General features: G+C 41.8%; 1 pseudogene; it reads left to right on the top strand.

Annotated features, from left to right (window-relative positions):
* The first annotated feature begins 298 nt into the window (after nucleotides 1-298).
* Nucleotides 299-14,627, top strand: LOC131496987 (large ribosomal subunit protein eL34-like; annotated as a pseudogene).
* The last annotated feature ends 5,444 nt before the right edge of the window (nucleotides 14,628-20,071 follow it).

Here is a 20,071-nt window from a genome sequence, read left to right as displayed (position 1 = left end):
ACTGGAGGACACTATGCTGGGTGAAATGAATCAGTCACAAAAATACAAATGGTGTATGATTCCTCTTATATGAGATACCTAGAATAGTCAAATTCATAGAGCTAGAAGTAGAATGGTTGCTGTCAGGGGCTGGGGGGAGGAAGAAGGGGCAGTACTGGGTAAAGAGTTTCAGTTTATAGGGTAAAAAGAGTTCTCAAGATTGGTTTCACAATAATGTGAATGTACTTAATGTCATTGAATTGTACACTTAAAAATGGTTAAGATGACTCTTCTGGGGATAGTGTCCATAGGCATTGATATGGTCCAGCATATGATAGACCATCGTAGTCTGTCCTACAATAGAGCTTCTAGCAAAGCTAGGCTGTCCTGAATCCCTGGTAATAGAATCGTGTACCTTTATATCAAGAAGTGTGGGACAGCACCAAATCCACATGTGGTGTGTGGAGTTCACGACTTAGGGGAGTTCATGCTCTGACATGAGCTTATGAGGCTGTCTAAAATGAAGCACACATCAGCAGGGCCTATGGTGGTTCCATGTGTGCTAAGTGTGTTTGTGACAGGATTAAATGTGCTTTCCTTACTGAGAAACGGAAAATCATTGTGAAAGTGTTGAAGGCATAAGCACAGAGTCCGAAAACTAAATTTAAAAATGAAGCTTTTTTAAGAAAAAAAATTAAAAAATCTTCCTCTGTTAAAAAAAAATCGGTTAAGATGAAAACTATAAAACATTGAGAAAGACATTGAAGAAGACACAAACAAATGGAAAGATAGTCCATCCTCATGGAATGGAAGAACCAATACTGTTAAAGCACCCAAACGTCCCAAAACAATCTACAGATTTAATGCAATCCCTATCAAAAAATCAACATTTTTCACCAAACCCAAAATTTGTATAGAACCATAAAAGACCCAAAAAAGTCAAAGCAATCTTGAAAAAGAAGAACAATGCTGAAGGTATCACAATCCCAAATTCTAAGATATGCTAAAAGGTGTAGTAATCAAAACAGTATGGTACTGGCACAAAATAGACACGTAGATCAATGGAACAGAATAGAGAGTCCAGAAATAAATCCATGCATTTATGGTCAATTAATTAATGACGAAGAGGCAAGAATGTACAATGGAAAAAAGAATCTCTTCAACAAATGGTGTTGGGAAAACTGGACAGCTACATGCAAAAGAATAAAACTGGACCACTTTCCTACACCAAACATAAAGATAAACTAAGAATGACTTGAAGACTTAAATATGAGACATGAAACCATAAAATTCCTAGAAGAAAACATAGGCAGTAATTTCTCTGGCGTTAGCAATAGAAACTTTTTTTTAAATGTTTATTTATTTATTTTGAGAGACAGAGTGAGAGAAAAGGAGCATGAGTGGGGGGCGGGGCAGACAGAGAGGTGAGAGAGAATCCCAAGTAGGTTCCATGCTGTCAGTGCAGAGCCCAGTGCAGGGCTCGATTCCATGAACCATGAGATCAAGACCTGAGCCTAAATCAAGAGTCAGACACTTAATGAACTGAGCCCCCCAGGACCCCTAGAAACTTTTTTTAAGTGGGCTCCATGCCCAACGTGGAGCCCAATGTGGGGCTTGAGCTCATGACCCTGAGATCAAGATCTGAGTTGAGATCAAGAGTCAGATGCTTAACTAACTGAACCACCCAGGCAACCCAGAAACATTTTTCTAAATATGTCTCATAAGGTAAGGATAACAAAAGCAAAATTAAACTATTGGAACTACACCAAAATAGAAAGCTTTTGCACAGCAAAGAAAACCATCAATAAAACAAAAAGGCAACCAACTGAATGAGAGAAGATGTTTGTAAATGATATATCCAATAGGAGTTAATATCCAAAATACATAAAAAATTTATACAACTCAACACCAAAAACAAATAATCCAATTTTAAAAATGGGCAGAAGACATGAACAGACCAAAGAAGACATAGAGATAGTCAACAGACACATGAAAAGATGCTTAGCATCACTGATCATCAGGGAAATGCAAATCAAAACCACAATGAGCTATCACTTCACACCTGTCAGAACGGCTAAAACAAAAACAAAAATAAAAACAAACAAACAGAAAACACTAGAAATAACAAATGTTGGCAAGGATGTAGAGAAAAAGTAACTCTCCTGCACTATTGGTGGGAATATAAATTGGTGCAGACACTGTGGAAAACAGTACAGAGGTTCCTCAAAAAATTAAAAATAGAATTACTATCTGACCCAGTAATTCCACTATTGTGTATTTACTCGAAGAAAACAGAAACACTAATTCAAAAAGATGTGTGCACCTCTATGTTTATTGCAGTATATGAAAGCAACCCAAGTGTCCATTGATAGATAAATAAGGAATATGTGTGTATGTATACACAACAGAATGTTACTCATCCATAGAAAAGAATGAAATCTTGTCATTTGCAATGACATGGATAGAGCTATAATTATATAATTATTTATAATTATTTCACTTAGCTATAATGCTACATATTATTAGCTATAATGCTAAGTGAAACAAATCAGAGAGAGACAAATACTGTTTGGTTTCACTCACATGTGGAAGTTCAGAAACAAAACAAATGAACAAATGAAAAAAGAGACAGACAGAAAACAGACTCTTAAATACAGAGAAACATATTGGTTTCAAACAAGTTGGCAGAGGGGAGGTGGGGGGGGGAATAAGTGAAATAGGTAAATGGGATTTAAGAGTACACTTATCTTGATGAGCGCTGAGAAATGTATAGAATTGTTGAACCATTATATTGTACACCTGAAATGAAAATAACACTGTACGCTAATTATACTTGAGTTTAAAAAATATATATAGGGGTACCCGGGTGGTGCAGTTAGTTAAACGTCGGACTCTTGATCTCGGCTTGGGTCACGATTTTGGGGTTCGTGAGTTCCAGCACATCAGGCTGTGTGCTGATGGCATGGAGCCTGCTTGGGATTCTGTCTCTCCTTTTCTCTGCCCCTCCCCTACTTGTGCACATGCTCTCTCTCTCTCTCTCTCTTTTTCTCAAAATAAAGAAACTTTAAAAAAATTTAAAAAGATGACTATAAGTTACAATATATATATTAAGACTATAAATTACTATATATTAATATATTTTATATATTAATATATATTAATTATATATATTATATTAATTATATTAATATAATATATATTATACCTTATAGTATAAAGCCTATAACTTATATATATACTATATATAAACTATATTATATATATAAACTATATATGATATGATATAATATAATATAATATAATATAATATAATATATATTATACCTTATAGTATATAAGCCTATAACTTATATGTATACTAGATATATATATATATATCTTAGGCGCCTGGGTGGCTCAGCTGGTTGAGTGTCTGACTCTTAATTTCAGCTCAGGTCATGATCCCAGGGCTGTGGGATCCAGCTCCGCATTGGACTCCATGCTGAGCATGGACCCTGCTTGGGATTTTCTCTTTCTCCCTCTGCCCCTCTTCCCTGCTCAAGCTCTCTCTCTCTCAAATAAAAAATGAAAAAAAAATTAAAATATATATATATATATAAGTTAAAAAATACAGGTGATGAAACAAAGGTAAAAAATGGTTAAGATGGCAAAATATGTGTTATGTGTATTTTACCACAATAAAAAATAAAAAAAAATTATTTTATTTTTTTAAGTAGGCTACATGCCCAGGGTGGAGCCCAATGCTGGGATCAAACCCATGACCCTAAGATTAATGGTGAGTCGCTCAACTGACTGACCCACCCAGGAACCCCAAAACAGAAAATTTTTAAAAGAAGAAAAGCAGGACCACTTGGCTGGCTCAGTTGGTGGAGTGTGCCTCTTTTTTTCTTTATAGTATTTATTTATTTTTATTCAAATCAAATAGTAAATAATGTGCTGCTGGGTGTGTGACTCTTTTTTTTTTTAATTTTTTTTTAACGTTTATTTATTTTTGAGACAGAGAGAGACAGAGCATGAACGGGGGAGGGTCAGAGAGAGGGAGACACAGAATCTGAAACAGGCTCCAGGCTCTGAGCTGTCAGCACAGAGCCCAACGCGGGGCTCGAACTCACGGACCGCGAAATCATGACCTGAGCCAAAGTCGGACGCTTAACCGAATGAGCCACCCAGGCACCCCTGAGTGTGTGACTCTTGATATTGAGATCTTGAGTTTGAGCCCCACGTTGAGTATGGAAATTACTTAAAAATAAAATCTTTAGAAAGAAAGAAAGAAAGAAAGAAAGAAAGAAAGAAAGAAAGAAAGAAAGAAAGAAAGAAAGAAAAGAGGTAAATAGACCACCAAAAATTAAAAATGGGAGGGGCGCCTGGGTGACTCAGTAGGTTAAGCATCAGACTCTTGATTTAGGCTCAAGCCATACACAAGCCCCGCATCGGGCTCTGTGCTGAGTATGAGCCAGGAGCCTCTTGGGATTCTCTCTCTGTCCCTCCCCTGTTTGTGCTCTCATGCTCTCTCTCTCTCCCAAAATAAATAAATAAACATTTTATTTTATTTTTAATTTTTTAAATGTTTATTTATTATTTTGAGAGAGATACAGAGCACAAGCAGGGGAGGGGCAGACAGAGAGGCAGACACAGAATCCAAAGCAGGCTCCAGGCTCTGCACCGTCAGCACAGAGCCCGGCATGGGGTTCAAACTCATGTGACCTGAGTCGAAGTCAGGGGCTTAAGGGACTGAGCCACCCAGGTGCCCCTAAATAAATATTTTACAAAGAGAGAGAGAGAGAAAAAAAATTAAAAATGGAAAATGTCTTTAATTGTTATCTATTTTTAACTTGCTAATTGGATCACATAATGAATTTAAATGTTTAAAAAGGAAAATGAAATTGTGCACTTCAAATAAAAAAAAAAGATACAACATGCAGATGTCAACAAGAACCATAAAATCTGGTGTAGCAATCTTACTATCAGACAAAGGAGATTTTAAGGCAAAAAGCATCACTGGAGATAAATAAGGACGTTTCAAATAATGAAATATTCAACTATCTGGACAATGTAACAATTCTAAATTTCCATGCTCTTAATAACATAGTCTCAAAATACAGCAAACAAAAATTAATGCACCAAAAAGTGAAAATTGATAAATCTACACTCATAATTGGAAGTTTTAATACCCCTCTCTTAGTAACTAAAGAAGAAGCAAATGAGAAAATCAGATATAAAAGTTATAAAAGATTTCAAAAACCACTTTAAAAACTTGCTTTCTTTAACACATGTAGAATACTCAACAATTGGAGAATACAAATTACTATATATTAGGCAGATGAAACATTTACCAAATTGAATAAATTGACAATATTTGTGGGTTTTTTTTAATTTATTTTTGGGACAGAGAGAGACAGAGCATGAACGGGGGAGGGGCAGAGAGAGAGGGAGACACAGAATCGGAAACAGGCTCCAGGCTCCGAGCCATCAGCCCAGAGCCTGACGCGGGGCTCGAACTCACGGACCGTGAGATCGTGACCTGGCTGAAGTTGGACGCTTAACCGACTGCGCCACCCAGGCGCCCCAAATTGACAATATTTGTATCAACAAATTTTAAAATATTTAAATCATTTAGAGCATTTTCACTGACCACAGTGTAATTAAACTCAAAATGAATAACAGAAGTTTAACGAGGAAATCTCTGTATGCTTAAATATTTTTAAATACACTTCTAAATAATCTATAGGTCAAAGAAGAACTCTCAATGGAAATGAGAAATAATTTCAATTAAATGATAATATAAATATGACATACCAAAGCTTGTGGGATGTAACTGTGCTAACAGAAAGTGTATAGCCTGAGTACATATATTAGAAAGGAAGAAAGACTAAGAATCAATGTTTGAAGCAGTCATGTCAAAAAGTATTTTTCTTTTTTTTCTTTTTTCCTATTTATTTATTTATTTATTTATTTATTCATTCATTCATTCATTCATTCAGATGTTTGTTTATTTAATTTTACAGAGAGAGTGTGTGAACAAGGGAGAGGAGCGGGGGTGGGGGGAGAGAGAGAGAGAGACAGAGAGAGACAGAGAGAGAGAGAGAGAGAGAGAGAATCTTAAGCAGGCTCCATGCTCAGCACAGATCTGGACACAGGGCTCGATCCCCCAACCCTGGGATCATGACTTGAGCCGAAATCAAGAGTCAACTGACTGAGCCACCCAGGTGTCCCAAGAAGTATTTTTAAATGACAGATTAAACCCACAGAAAACAGTGGGGGGGGGGGGGCGCCTGGGTGGCTCAGTTGGTTAAGCATCCAACTTCAACTCAGGTCATGATCTCACAGTTTATGGGTTGGAGCCCCGTGTCCGGCTCTGTGCTGAAAGCTCAGAGCCTGGAGCCTGTCTCAGATTCTGTGTTGCCCTCTCTCTCTCTCTGCCCCTCCCCTGTTCGCACTCTGTCTCTGTCTCAAAAATAAATAAACATTAAAAAAAAATTTAAACCCACAGAAAACAGAAGAAACAATTATTAAGAGCAGAACTTAATGCAGAAGGCAAACATACAACAGAGAATATTAATAAAGACAAATGTTAGTGTTTTGAAAGGACTAATTGCTAAACCCTTGGTACAACTGATCAAGAAAGAGAAGAGAAAATGTTTATTTATTTTATTGTTTTGAAGTTTTATTTACTTATTTTGAGAGAGAAAGTGTGTGTGAGCAAGGGAAGGGCAGAGAGAGAGGGAGAGAGAGAGTCCTGAGCAGGCTCCAACATAGGGCTCGATCCCACAAACTGTGAGATCATGACCTTAGCCGAAATCAAGAATCAGACACTTAACCGACTGAGCCACCCAGGTGCCCCAAGAAGAGAAACTGTTTAAATAGCGATTATCGGGAATTTAAAAAATGCACATCACTATAGAGTTGACAAATATTTTTTAAATGATATTACAAACAACTTTATTCCAGTAATTTCTACATTTCATTGAAATGGGCAGATTATGAGAAAAAAATAAGACTTACAAAATGGACACAAGAAGAAATGGAAAATTTTTAATTCTACACTTATGACTTAAAAAACATTCCCATAAGTCACTCCAGGCCCAGATGGCTTTATCATTGAATTCTACCAACATCTTTGAGGAAGAAACAATGCTGATTTTACACTAACTTCATCTCCTGGGCCTTAGTTTCCTCGTCCGTAATACGCAGGTGTTGAACCAGCCAACCTCAGAAGTGTCTTCCAGTGTGAGTCCTTACTCACTCTCTTGATGCTCCCTCTGGCAGGCCCTGGTCAAGAGGGAAGTTGAGGATGTTTGGCTTTGATGAGAAAAGATTTCAGAATTCTGAGGTTTAGGACTCCCTGACCACCACTAGATGGATGGGAGTCAACTGGACTCCGTTCTCCATGCTCTACAACTTGCTATTGATGTTGCTATCTGAACTGAGATGGGTTCTCCTCCAGTGGTCCCAACATCCACTCCCCTTGCCCTTTACTCCCAGGGGAGTAATTTTTATTTTAATTATCTTGCCCATTTTAATCATCTTGTTGGAAATCATGCTAAATATTCTACATCCTTCTTCCTAAGTATAGGTTAACAAGCATGCATTATTTAGTTTTTTCTTCAGAATATAGGGTCATAGAGATGAATATCAGTTATTATGTAATTTCAAAGAGGCAATTAAGGAAATTAAAGTACATATAGTTATTTGCTTCTATACCAACTAAATCTTTCCAATTTTCCATAGTTTTTGAATTCTTGTCTCCCTTAAAAAAATCCCCCTATATTTCAGGCTGTTCGCAGGCTACTTAGGTGTCGTAAGTGTGTTTTCTTAGCAGCTACAATCTCTTTTTCTTTTTTAAATATCTTTAATGTGTATTTATTTTTGAGAGAGAGAGAGAGAAAGAGCATGATCATGGGAGAAGGAAAGAAAGAGGGAGACACAGAATCCAAAGTAGGCTTCAGGCTCTGAGCTGTCAGCACAGAGCCCAGTGCAGGGCTCAAAACTGACAAATTGTTGAGATCGTGACCCTTAACAGAAGTCAGACGCTCAACCGACTGAGCCACCCAGGCGCCCCTACGATCCCTTTTTCTAATGTACTGCTTCTATTTTTTTGTGAGGTAATTAAAGAGATTATCAGACATAATAGGATTGTATGTAAACTGGGAGAAAATAAACCCCAGTGAAGGTAAAATGGGAAAGTTTCCCTGAGATATTAACCTTGCACTGACTCTTCCCCTTCGTTCAAGCAGATAATAGGTCTTGCGCTACTGGTCTCAGGAATCGTTCGTGGCTTCTATTGAAGAAATAGGGATTGAGAAGGGATGGATTTCTTCTGACAAGGGTTTCTTATGACCTGGGGCCCTTGAACTTGGGTGGGAAAAAAATTACATCTTTATTTTCACTAATGTGTACCTGAAATGTAGTATTTCCTTCAATTATGTATGCAGGCGACAAACCACTGTTGTGCTAACGTTACCTGCGCATTTGTCATCAGCCGAAATCAACAATTTTCATATCCTATTTATGGTTGCTGCAATATGTTCAAATATCGTCTATGTTTGTCACTGCTTCAAAAGTATAAAGTTATTATATCCATCACTAGATCTTGGTATTTAATGTACTTTAAAAAAAAATCCATACCTTATTATGTCAGAGGCCTGGTTTTAAAATATTTTGATAATCCTACATCCGTGTTTCCCCCCAGGCTAATGAAAGGAAAGAAAGAAAGAGCAGAGGGCTGAGAGTCTCTGATACCTCTGGGAGGGCGTGGCTGCTCCCTGCACCGGGAGACAGAGTCCCATGTCGCCCTGTTGGGAATGGAAACAGGTGACAGAACCGCTGTGACCTGTGGGGACCACTGCTTGCAAGCCCAATGGAGGCCCCAACAAAAAATCCTCCCCAAACAGTATATAATTCATGGGACCCCCCCCCCCCAAAAAAAACACCTAACTAAGCTCTCTTTCTTATACAACTGAGTTTGAGGGCTGAAGTTTGTGGCAATTACAAAGGCTCCTCTAGTGACTGAAAAGCAAGGCCTCAATTACAGAACTTCTGTCCATTGGAGACAGAAACAACGTGGAAAAGTTTAAATACCTGTGTTCAGATTGTAAGATCTAGCCCAGACTTGCTGTATATACTGCAGTATTAAGTGAAAAAAAACTCCCTTTTGTATTACAGTCATGTGTATGACCATTAAATAATTTTTTTAAGTCTAATTGCTCAGGGGCCTTTGATGGAATTCCTGAATAATAGCTATGTTTCAGATGGGGGCTGAAGTGTGGCAGTCTGTGTGCGTGTCAGGGCTGTGAGAGGTCATGTGTAGTCCCGGCCTCTCCGTTTGCTGCCTCACAGGTCAGGGGACCAAATTGGGACCCCAGACATCTTCGCACTGAGTCAGTCTCCACTGCCTCCACTAGATTCTACACGGGCAGCCTCCTGTGCCAACTCAGCTCCTCTGTCTCACCTCCCATTTCTACATGTCATAGACGAACTCTCAACCCATGAGCTGAAGGAAGGAGCAAGCCAAAAGCTTCTTCCTCCTCCTTTCTACCTTGTCCATAAATTCTCTTCCCGAAATAGAAGACCCCTTTGACGGTGAGGAGGAGGACCAGCCCCGCTCCCCTTCAACTCTTGCAGAGAGCTTGCTTCCACACCCCTGCTTCTCCTTGGGCCTCTCTTACCCTCAATGTACCCCAGCCCCTGTGGGGAGAGCGGGTAGGGTCTGAGAGAGAGGTACAGGTAGTGCCCAATTTTTTATTATTCTCTGCACCCTGACCTTTCCTCTCTACAGCTGGGCCTCACGTGGGAAGAGCCTCAGGTCTCAGCTTGCCAGATTATGCAATGGACCAGCTGATAGGTGAGGCAGGCTCCTTCCACCCCCAGATCGTGTCAGCCTCATTAGCAGTTTCAAAAGCAACATCTTCTAAGAGTTGAGTGTCTTGGCCTTGGATGGAGCTGGGACAGGACTAAGTTAAGTGGCTGTATGTCCTCCTCCCTCACCTTTATGCCTCAGCTAGCCACAGGGAGACAAGAAAATGGAAAGACAGGAGGCCTGGCTTCTACTCTAATATCTGCCATTAAATCATTCCTAACCCATCCAGGTCTCTTCCCCAACCTACCCTTAGTTTTTCTTTAAGACAAGTGGGTTAAACTAGATGAACTTTAAGTTCTTTTCCACTTCTTAGTGGTCCTGGCACATTATCAACATCCCAAAAGACAATGTTCTCCATCTCTTAGGCAAACGATAGGCTCCCTGGGAATGAGGCGCCCACCCCAAGTCACACAATCAGGAGGCAAGTGGGGGGGGGGGTGTTGGAACTTGCCTATTTAGAATTCCTAATCCATTCAACTGCATTAGTCAAGGAAAAACCTCACCTCAGGAGCTCTGCCCCTCTTCCAAAGGTTCAGTGGTCTTTGAATTAGGAAACATGGCAGAGGGAGAACCGTCAAGGCCCAGGAGACCCCAAGGCCTGCTGCTGAGCTCAGAGGCCATGAGGAAGGGAGTGGAAGATGACCATCACTGGAGATTCAAAAGGAAGCTGGATGACCCAGCCGGATGTGAGACTGGTGAATGGAAAAGAGTGGGTGCTAGTGATGCATTAAGATAAGAAAAAGTAAGTGCTAAGATGCCTTGCTTGTTCAGAAAACAATGTCCCAAGCACAGTACTATTGTCACAGAAAAATGCCATACTAGCTAAATATGCGATCATATTTGGCTGCATATTTGGCTGGGAAAAGAGGCCTTTACTTAGTGACAGGTATAGTCTATGAGAAACAGACTGAGATGGGGCAGAAGAGGTGAATAGGTCTCTGAATGGTGAGATGGAGGTAGATTTTTGCAAGCTTGTATTGGCCTCTTCAGGCAGGATATCTTACTTCCTGGTCCACAGTGCCTGTTGGAGGAGAAATGGGGTGGGTACAAAGGATAAATCACTTTGAGAGACCACAGTAGTGGCCAGGGGATTTCAAATTTCTTTCTATTTTTTATAGTTTAAAATATTTGATATAGCCAAAAGAATGTTATATACATATACAGTCATGTGCATAATAATAAAACAAACACCTGTGAGCCCACCCCCCCACTTAAGAACTAGAACACTACCAGTCTCAAATGTTTCATCCCCAGCCTGACCCAGAGGTGACCACTTTTCTGAATTTGTCCCACAATATTTTACTTTTCTTTTTTCACACACAAGTCTCCAAGCAATATAAAGTTTATTTTTATTTTTTGTTTTATTTTATTTTATCTTATCTTATTTTTTTTTAAACGTTTATTTATTTTTGAGACGGAGAGAGACAGAGCATGAACAGGGGAGGAGCAGTGAGAGAGGGAGACACAGAATCTGAAACAGGCTCCGGGCTCTGAGCTGTCAGCACAGAGCCCGACGCGGGGCTCGAACTCGTGGACTGCGAGATCATGACCTGAGCCGAAGTCAGACGCTTAACCGACTGAGCCACCCAGGCGCCCCTCTTATCTTATTTATTTTGAGAGAGAGAGAGCATGCACACTCAAGCAGGGGAGGGATAGAGAGAGAAGGAAAGAGAGAGAATCCCAAGCAGGCTCCGCACTGTCAGCACAGAGCCGGGTGGGGGGCTTGAACTCATGAACTGTGAGATCATGACCTGAGCTGAAATCAAGAGTCAGTCACTCAACGACTGAGCCACCCAGGTGCCCCTAGTTTTATTTTAAATTTAACAGGAATGTATTTATTCTATGAATTACTTTTTCACATATTATTGTTCTGAGATTCATCCATGCTGATGTGTATACAGTTTGTTCATTTGTACTATGTACAGTATTCCATTGTGTGAATACACTACAATGAATTTAGCTATTCTTTTATCCAAGGGCATTTGGATTCTTTCCAGTTTTTTGCTGTTTTCAACAATGCTGCTAAAAACTCCTGGATGTTTATGTTTCCTGCAGCCCAAGTGTAAGAGTTTCTCTGGGGTATATACCCTGGAGTGGAATCACTGAGTCAAACTGTTTTTCAGAGTGGTTGGACCAATTTATGTTCCACTTCTGAGCGTTGTTGTTGCACGACATCCTCGCCAAGACTTGGTGTTGTTCTTTTGTCTCTCAAAAATGAATAAACGTTAAAAAAAAAAAAGAAAAAAAGAAAGAAAGAAAGAAAAGGGGCGCCTGGGTGGCTCAGTCGGTTGAGCGTCCTACTTCGGCTCAGGTCAGGATCTTGCAGTTTGTGAGTTTGAGCCCCGTGTCGGGCTCTGTGCTGACAGCTCAGAGCCTGGAGCCTATTTCGGATTCTGTGTCTCCCTCTCTCTGCCCCTTCCCCGCTCATGCTCTGTCTCTCTCTGCCTCTCAAAAATGAATAAACGTTACAAAATAAAAGTGAAAAAAAAAAGGACTTGGTGTTGTTATCCCACTTTCCAGCAGCATCCCTAAACTTGGTTATCTCTGCTGATGACCTGGGGTGGCCCCCACCTTTCCCAGCCAGAGCTCCGGGAGGGAGGGGGGGACATGCTAAGATGTTTCTATGTATCCCTGTATTCTTAACTGAATAACATTGACCACAAGGGAGGGGAGGAAAGTTTAGGGGTAGACTAGGGAACTTGAGGTCTGTCTACATGACTATCAGAATCACTGGATCCGTGGGGCGCCTGGGTGGCGCAGTTGGTTAAGCGTCCGACTTCAGCCAGGTCACGATCTCGCGGTCCGTGAGTTCGAGCCCCGCGTCAAGCTTTGGGCTGATGGCTCGGAGCCTGGAGCCTGTTTCTGATTCTGTGTCTCCCTCTCTCTCTGCCCCTCCCCGTTCATGCTCTGTCTTTCTCTGTCCCAAAAATAAATAAAAAACGTTGAAAAAAAAATTAAAAAAAAAAGAATCACTGGATCCTTTTGGAGAACAAAGGCCAGCTGGTGAAGTTAGTTCTGCCCTAACCCAAAGCACACTGGAGCCTGGTCTCCTGGGATGACCAAAGATGCTTAATTAATTATCCTCCCTATCAGCCCCCACAGCCCCTCCTGTTCCTCGGTGAACACTATTTACCTCTCCGCACTTTCCCCTCTGTCAATATTTCTCCAAGTGTGGCCATCTGCATCAGAATCGGCTGTGGTGCTTGTTTAAAATGAAAATTCTCAGAACTCTCTTCAGACTGAATCAGACTCTCTGAGGTGTAGCTTGGGAAGCAAGTTTCTCAGATGATCCACGTACACACTGAGGTTTGTGAACTGCTGTCTAAGCACTGCCATTAGGGAGGTCAGGCCAAGGTCATCTCCGGGCAGGTCCAGACAGTCTCCAAACAGCTTCTCCTTGAGGGCCAAGTTGAATCTCATCTTCCCAAGACCCTTCCCCTACCTCCACTGTCCCTGAGGGCAGCAGAGGTAAGGAGACCACTTTAACTGAAGCATCTGCGTGTACAAGACATGCACTCCAGCATCATTTACGGTTAAGAGAAACCAAAAATCACTGCCTGCTGGTAGAGGCCTGGTCAAATTCATAATGGCACAGCTTTTTGATGGAACGCTAAGCAACTATTAAAAGCGACTTTAGGGGCGCCTGGGTGGCTCAGTGGGTTGAGCGTCTGACTTCAGCTCAGGTCATGATCTCACAGCTCGTGAGTTCGAGCCCCACGTCGGGCTCTGGGCCGACGGCTCAGAGCCTGGAGCCTGCTTCGGATTCTGTGTCTCCCTCTCCCTCTGCCCCTCCCCAACTCACACACACACTCTCTCTCTTTCAAAAAGTAAATAAACATTAAAAATTAAAACAAAAAAGTGACTTTAGGGGTGCCTGGGTGGCTCAGTCAGCTAAGTGTCCGACTTCAGCTCAGGTCATGATCTCGCAGTTTGTGAGTTCGAGCCCTGAGTCAGTCGCTGTGACACTTCAGAGACTGGAGCCTGCTTCTGATCCTGTGTCTCCCTCTCTCTCTGTCCCTCTCCCACTCATGCTCTTTCTCTCTCACAATACAATAAACATTAAAAAAAATTTTTTAAGTGACTTTATGTTTTTATTATTGCAGTTCCACTTTCATCAAATCTTTAAAAAGTATGTTAAATTTTATAGCTTCCAGTATTGTTTGAGTTTTCTACATAAGTGTGCATTTATCTTTATAATCAGAAAAGCACAACAAAACACAAAACACAGAAACATCCAGAAGCATTTGCTGGATATTATTTATAAAAAATTCTTTTAACATTTATTTATTTTTGAGAGACAGAGAGACACAGAAAGAGGGAGACACGGAATCCAAAGCAGGCTCCAGGCTCTGAGTTGTCAGCACAGAGCCCGACGTGGGGCTCGATCTCACAAACCATGAGATCCTGACCTGAGCCGAAGTCGGATGCTCAAACCGACTGAGCCACCCAGGTGTCCCTCTTTTGCTGGATATTTATGAAGGAGCTGGTTTAGATTATTCCACAAACCCTGATAACAAGAATCTCTTTAAATTATCAAAGGAGATACTATAGGAAATATTTCTGTAGCTGACAAACCTGGGATTCTAGACTGAAAGAGTTCACCAAGAGGCACAACAAACTGTTGCTTAATGACTTTGTTTAACGATGCAGGTATTTGTCCTCACCACGGATAAATTTTTGTTAACTTTTATCATTTTATTATTAATTTTTATTTCAGAACACCAAGAATGAAGATGAAGAGAAGATCCTAAAAGCTTTGAAAGAGAAAAAAGGAAAAACAGGCCAAAGATAAGAAAGATAAGAAGTCAGAGTGGCATTGGGCTCCCTCAGAGGCGTTGGATATTAGAAGACCATGAAGCTTTGCTTTGGAAACAATGGTGGTCCCTGGCAGAGTCGGTAGAGGATGCAACTCTTGGCATTGTGAGTTAGAGCTCCACAATGGCATAGAGATGACTTCAAAAGAAGAAAAGAAAATCCAAAATAATCAGGAGAAAAATGATTTCTGTATCTATTCTAAACTGCTTAGCATGTGTACTAGTAGAATAAAGACTTTCTGGGACATACGAGGGTTCCAATATTTAATTTCCCAAACAATCTTAGAATACTCCTGGAGGATGCATTTTAGCAAAATGAGGATATACAACATGAAAGAGAAAGCTATGGACCCTGGAAGCTGGAGAGCCAACCCAGGACGCTGGTGAGGGTAGGTCCAGCAGGGCCAAGGTGTGTTCAGGCCCTAGGTGGGCACAGGTAGTCCAAACTGGGGAAGGAGCAGGGGGCTCAGGGATAGATGCCTCCAGAATCAAAAATGCAAATGAAATCAACAAAGGCTTCAAACTGTGTCTGAGTATATAGCAAAATTATTTACAGTCATGTGACAGACTCTTTTGGGGGCATTTGGGGAGAAGCTGTGAAATAGAGACAGGCACATAGAAAACTAAGCAAATGAAAACATGGAAACCGATAATTTCAGGAAAACCAAAGAGTTGTAGAAGGAAGAAAACAGAGTACTGTAAGTCACCATAATGTTTAAAATTGATAAACTGTGAAACTGTAACATGTGCGTATTATTTTAAAATATGGAGAAAAACGAGGCAAAGGAACAGTTAAAACAGTTGGAAGTGTCGGTCTCTTGGGAATGAGACAGGGGATTGGGTAAACACTGTTGTGTTTTGCCATAAGCCTGCTAGCAACAGTTTTTTAAAGTAGGCATACTCATTATTTTCATAATAACATTTGGAACACTCATACACTGCTGATTGAATGTAAAAGGATGCAGCCATTACCTTTAAAAAGTTAAACACAGAGTTACCCCATGACCTAACATTTCCACTCCTGAGAATATACTCAAGAGATTTGCAACCAGGCCTTCAAACAAAAATTTGTACAGGACTCGTTCAGCATTATTCACAACAGCCAAAACAGTGGTAAATGTCCACAAACTAATGAATGGCTAAGAAGAATGTGACATATCTATATAGAATATGATTCAGCCATAAAAAAGGAAGTACTGATACACGCTACCACAAAGATGAACCTTGAAAGCATTACCCTAAGTGAAAGAAGCCAGTTACAAAAGGTCACATATTGTATGATTCCATTTATATGAAATGTTCAGAAAAGGCAAATCCATAGAAGCAGAAACGAGATTGATTAGTGGTTCCCTTGGGCTAGTGGGAGGGGAGAAGAGGAGTGATTGTTCAATGGGTATGGAGTTTCTTCTGCGGGGGAGACGAAATGTTCTGCTGATGGTTGCCCAACACTGTGAATAGATGAAGAACTCCTGAATTGTACACTTTAACATGATCAAATGGCGAATTTTATCTTATGTAAATTTTGTTTCAATAAAGATACGTTTGGTTGTAACAGAACACCCAATTCAAGCTGCCTTAAACAATAAGATTTGTTTTGAGTTGAAACTGTTTTGTTTTGTTTGTTTAAACAACCACCCAGTGTACCTATTTTCCCTTCACTCTTCCAGGGCCTAAGATCCACTTGGCCCCAAGACCCCTGCACAGAGGACCTGCAGAGGTGCTGGGGAGGACAGTACATTGTAGCGGTAAATGGGCGCCTGAGAGCCAGGCAGTCGGGGTTAGAGTTCTGGTTCCTCCACTGACTTGCTGCCAGACCTTAAGCAAAATTAATTTTTCTTCTTCTTTTATTTAATCTTTATTTTTGAGAGAGGGAGAGAGACAGAGAGACAGAGCATGAGTGGTGGAGGGACACACAGAGAGGAGACACAGAATCCTAAGCAAGCTCCAGGCTCTGAGCTGTCAGTTCAGAGCCCAATGTCAGTCCGGGGGGGCGGGGGGGGGGGGGGAAGGGGGCTCGAACTCACAGCGTGCGATCGTGACCCGAGCCGCAGTCCGATACCTAACCGACTGAGCCACCCAGGAGACCCCAGAATTAATTCTTAATCTAAGTGTTTGTTTCCTCAACACTAAAATGGGCAGAAATGGTCCCTATCTTATCCGGCGCTTGTGAAAATTAAAGATAACGTTTTTAAAGCCCCGGCACAGTGCCAGGCCCATAGTAAACCCTCAGATGAGCTATTTCGGGGGAACGTTCTGCTTCCAGGATGAGCAGTTTCATTAAGCAGGTGGCAGGAGAGGATTTCAGGAAAAAACAGTACTATCTAATATGGATTGAGCGCCTACTCGGCGGCAGACCCTGTTCCAAGGCCTTTCTGCGCATTAGCTCGCCCCCCTAGCGCACCCGGCCGGCCCGCCGACCCCTGCCAGGGAGCGGTGCCCGCGGGGCCTGAGCTGCGGGCGGCCGCGACCGCGCCCCAGCGACGGGAAGGAGGCAAGCTGGCGCCCGGGCGACAGGGCCTGCTGCGCTCTGCGGCCCTCGTCCTGCAGCCTCAGCTGGGCCGGCGCTCGGGGCCGGGGCGCACAAGCCTGCTTCGCCCTGCGCAGCGCGGCCCGCGGGGAAGACCTATCCCGACTTGGGTCGGGATACCGGGATCCAAGACCCGAGGCCGGAGCCGGGCGCCGGCGGCACGGAGGCCGGAGGAGGCGGGAATCTGGGGATTCGAGGGCTGTGGGGGCGTGGAGGCCAAAGGGTGCTGAGACCTGGGGGTGCAGAGGGCGCGGGGGTACCTGGGGGAACCCGGGATGCTGTAGGCGTCTCAGGAACCGAAGGGGGCCGGGAAACAGCCCCTGACGGCGCCCTGCCCCCTTCGTTTAGAGGGCAACACTCGGCTCCGCGCTAACCCATCTGTTCCCAGTGCTAGGTTTACTCACTTGTCTTCTCCACTAGTCTGAAATTGTGTGCGAAGTTGCTTTTTCTTCGTTTGAAACAGTGGACAAAGGATCCAAACTGTGTCCCTCTCCGTGGGGTCCTTGAAGGCAGGGCTGGTCTATTGTCTGTGTATCCCCACTGCCTGGCACATGATAGGCTCTCAGTAGATGGTGGTTGGATACATATGAAATGGCTGTGTGATTAAACTGCCTTTCTGGAGATACAGATCTCACTCATGGGAGTCTAGTAGCCGAAGTGGAGGGCTGTGGTAGGATCCCTGGTACTAACAGCTAGTGTAATCCCCCCTATGGGTATGTTGATGGACAATGTGAAAGCACACTCATTGCTTTTTTTTTTCCTGAGCCTCACACTATCCTTGGAAAGTAGAAGTGGCTAATGCTATTATTTTCATTTTACCGATGAGGAAACCAAGATTCAGAGGAGTAGTCCAGCTATATGTTATGCAAAATCCAGTGTTGCCTGCTTTCTGGGGCCCCGCTTCCTGGAGTTCCTGCACCAGGCTTGTAGCTATGGATACCCATAGGGCTGATATTTCTCCTGATTTTCCTTTGCCCACTGAAGCATCCAGGCTGCAGAGTGCAAAGGGAGGGTCCTGGGCTGATGACTATGGCCAATAGTAGGTTGTATGGTTGCAAGAGTATTAAAATAGGGAAAGTAACATTGCCATTAAATACCAGTCCTGGTTTGATCAATGTAGGTATACTTACCAAATCTTTACTGGGCTATGTACTTGGGGAGGCATGTAATGATAAATGAGACACAGGTCTTGCACTCAAGGAACCAAAACTTGGTAGGACCATAGCCACATATATATGATATTCAGGAATTCATGAAGTTTAGCTAAAAACAGTGGTTTGCAGAGTTTCAAAGCATACCTGTGGAGAATTTTAAGTATACACATGCAAAATATTGATGTCAGAGCCCCACCTCAGGCCTACCGAGTCAGAATTTCTTGAAAGGGGATCAAAGCAAATGGTCTTTAAAAAAGCTTTCCCTGGATTCTAATGGGCTCTCTTCATTGAAACCTGTTGCTCTAATGCATAACTGTTGATTGTGGACCAATAAGAGAACAACACAAATAACAAGAGAGAGAAAGTTGGGGTGGGCACCTTAATAAAGTAACACACTTTTTTTTTTTTTTTAACCCCTATGGAGTTTCAAGTCACATCTGGATGAAGGAATCAGGAAGTATTAGGGTGATATGGCAATTTGTGATGGGACATAAAGTATGTGTAGGATGTGGACCAGGGGTGCCTGGGTGGCTCAGTCGGTTAAGCGTCCCACTTCAGCTCAGGTCATGATTTCACAGTTTATGAGTTCAAGCCCCGAGTTGGGCTCTGTGCTGTCAGCTCAGAGCCTGGAGTCTGCTTCCAATTCTGTGTTTCCCTTGATCTCTGCCCCTCCCCCACTCACACTCTAACTCTCTCTCAATAATAAACATTAAAAAAAATTATTTAAAAAAAGGATGTGGACCAGTAGAAATTATGAGGAGGAGAAGAGGAGGACATTTCAGGATGAGAGACCAGGCAGAGAGGCAGAAAAGAAAGAAAGAGAGGCAGAAAAGAACATGAAGCATTAAATGTGTTTGGGGACCCGATCACAGTGAGCTTGACTGGAAGGAGACTAAACGTGGCCGAGAAAGGAAGGATGGGACTCTGCTGCAAATGGTCTTGTATGCTAGTATGAAGTCTTAAATATAAGTGCAAGAGGGGCAAGAGGGGCTCAGTCAGTTAAGCATCTGACTCTTGATCTCAGCTCAGGTCTTGATCTCAGGGTTGTGAGTTCAAGCCCTGCATTGGGCTCCGCACTGGGCATGCAGTCTACTTAAAACAGAAGAAAACAAAAAAACAAATGGAAGAGTCAATATTGTGGAAATGCTAATCTTCTCAAAATTGATCTATATATTTAATGTAATGACAATAAAAACCAAAAAAATAAAAAAATAAAAAAAAGGATTTTTGTAGAAAATTTAACAAAATGGTTCTAGAGTTTATCTGGAAGCATAAACATGTGAGAAAAGTTAGAAAATAGAAAGCTACAATAATTAAAACAAATGTGTACGTGTATAGAAATAGGCAGACAGACCAAGAAAACAAGTCTAGAAATAAACTGAAGCATATGTGGGGACTACATGAATTACCAAAAGGACAAATCAATGGATTAAAATGATATTCAGAGGAGATAAGCCAGTCACAAAAAGACAAATACTATATGATTCCACTTATATAAACTTTCTAAAATAGTCAAAGTCATAGAAACAGAAAGTAGAATGGTGGTTACCAAGGCCTGGAAAGAGGAGGAAAAGGGGAGTTGTTGTTTAATGGATATAGGGTTTTAGTTTTGCAAGTTGAAAAAGTTCCAGATCTGTTTCACACCCATGGTCAAGGTTAATGCTACTTTTATTTTTTTAAGGAAAATTTGACTTAAAAAAAAAAGTTTATTTATTTATTTTGAGAGAGAGAGACCCCTTGC

Source organism: Neofelis nebulosa, chromosome 16 (genome assembly GCF_028018385.1).
Source record: "Neofelis nebulosa isolate mNeoNeb1 chromosome 16, mNeoNeb1.pri, whole genome shotgun sequence".
In the NCBI taxonomy this organism is placed as follows: Eukaryota; Metazoa; Chordata; class Mammalia; order Carnivora; family Felidae; genus Neofelis; species Neofelis nebulosa.
Note: the sequence above shows the minus strand (reverse complement) of the source record. Positions and strands in the feature narration are given on the sequence as shown.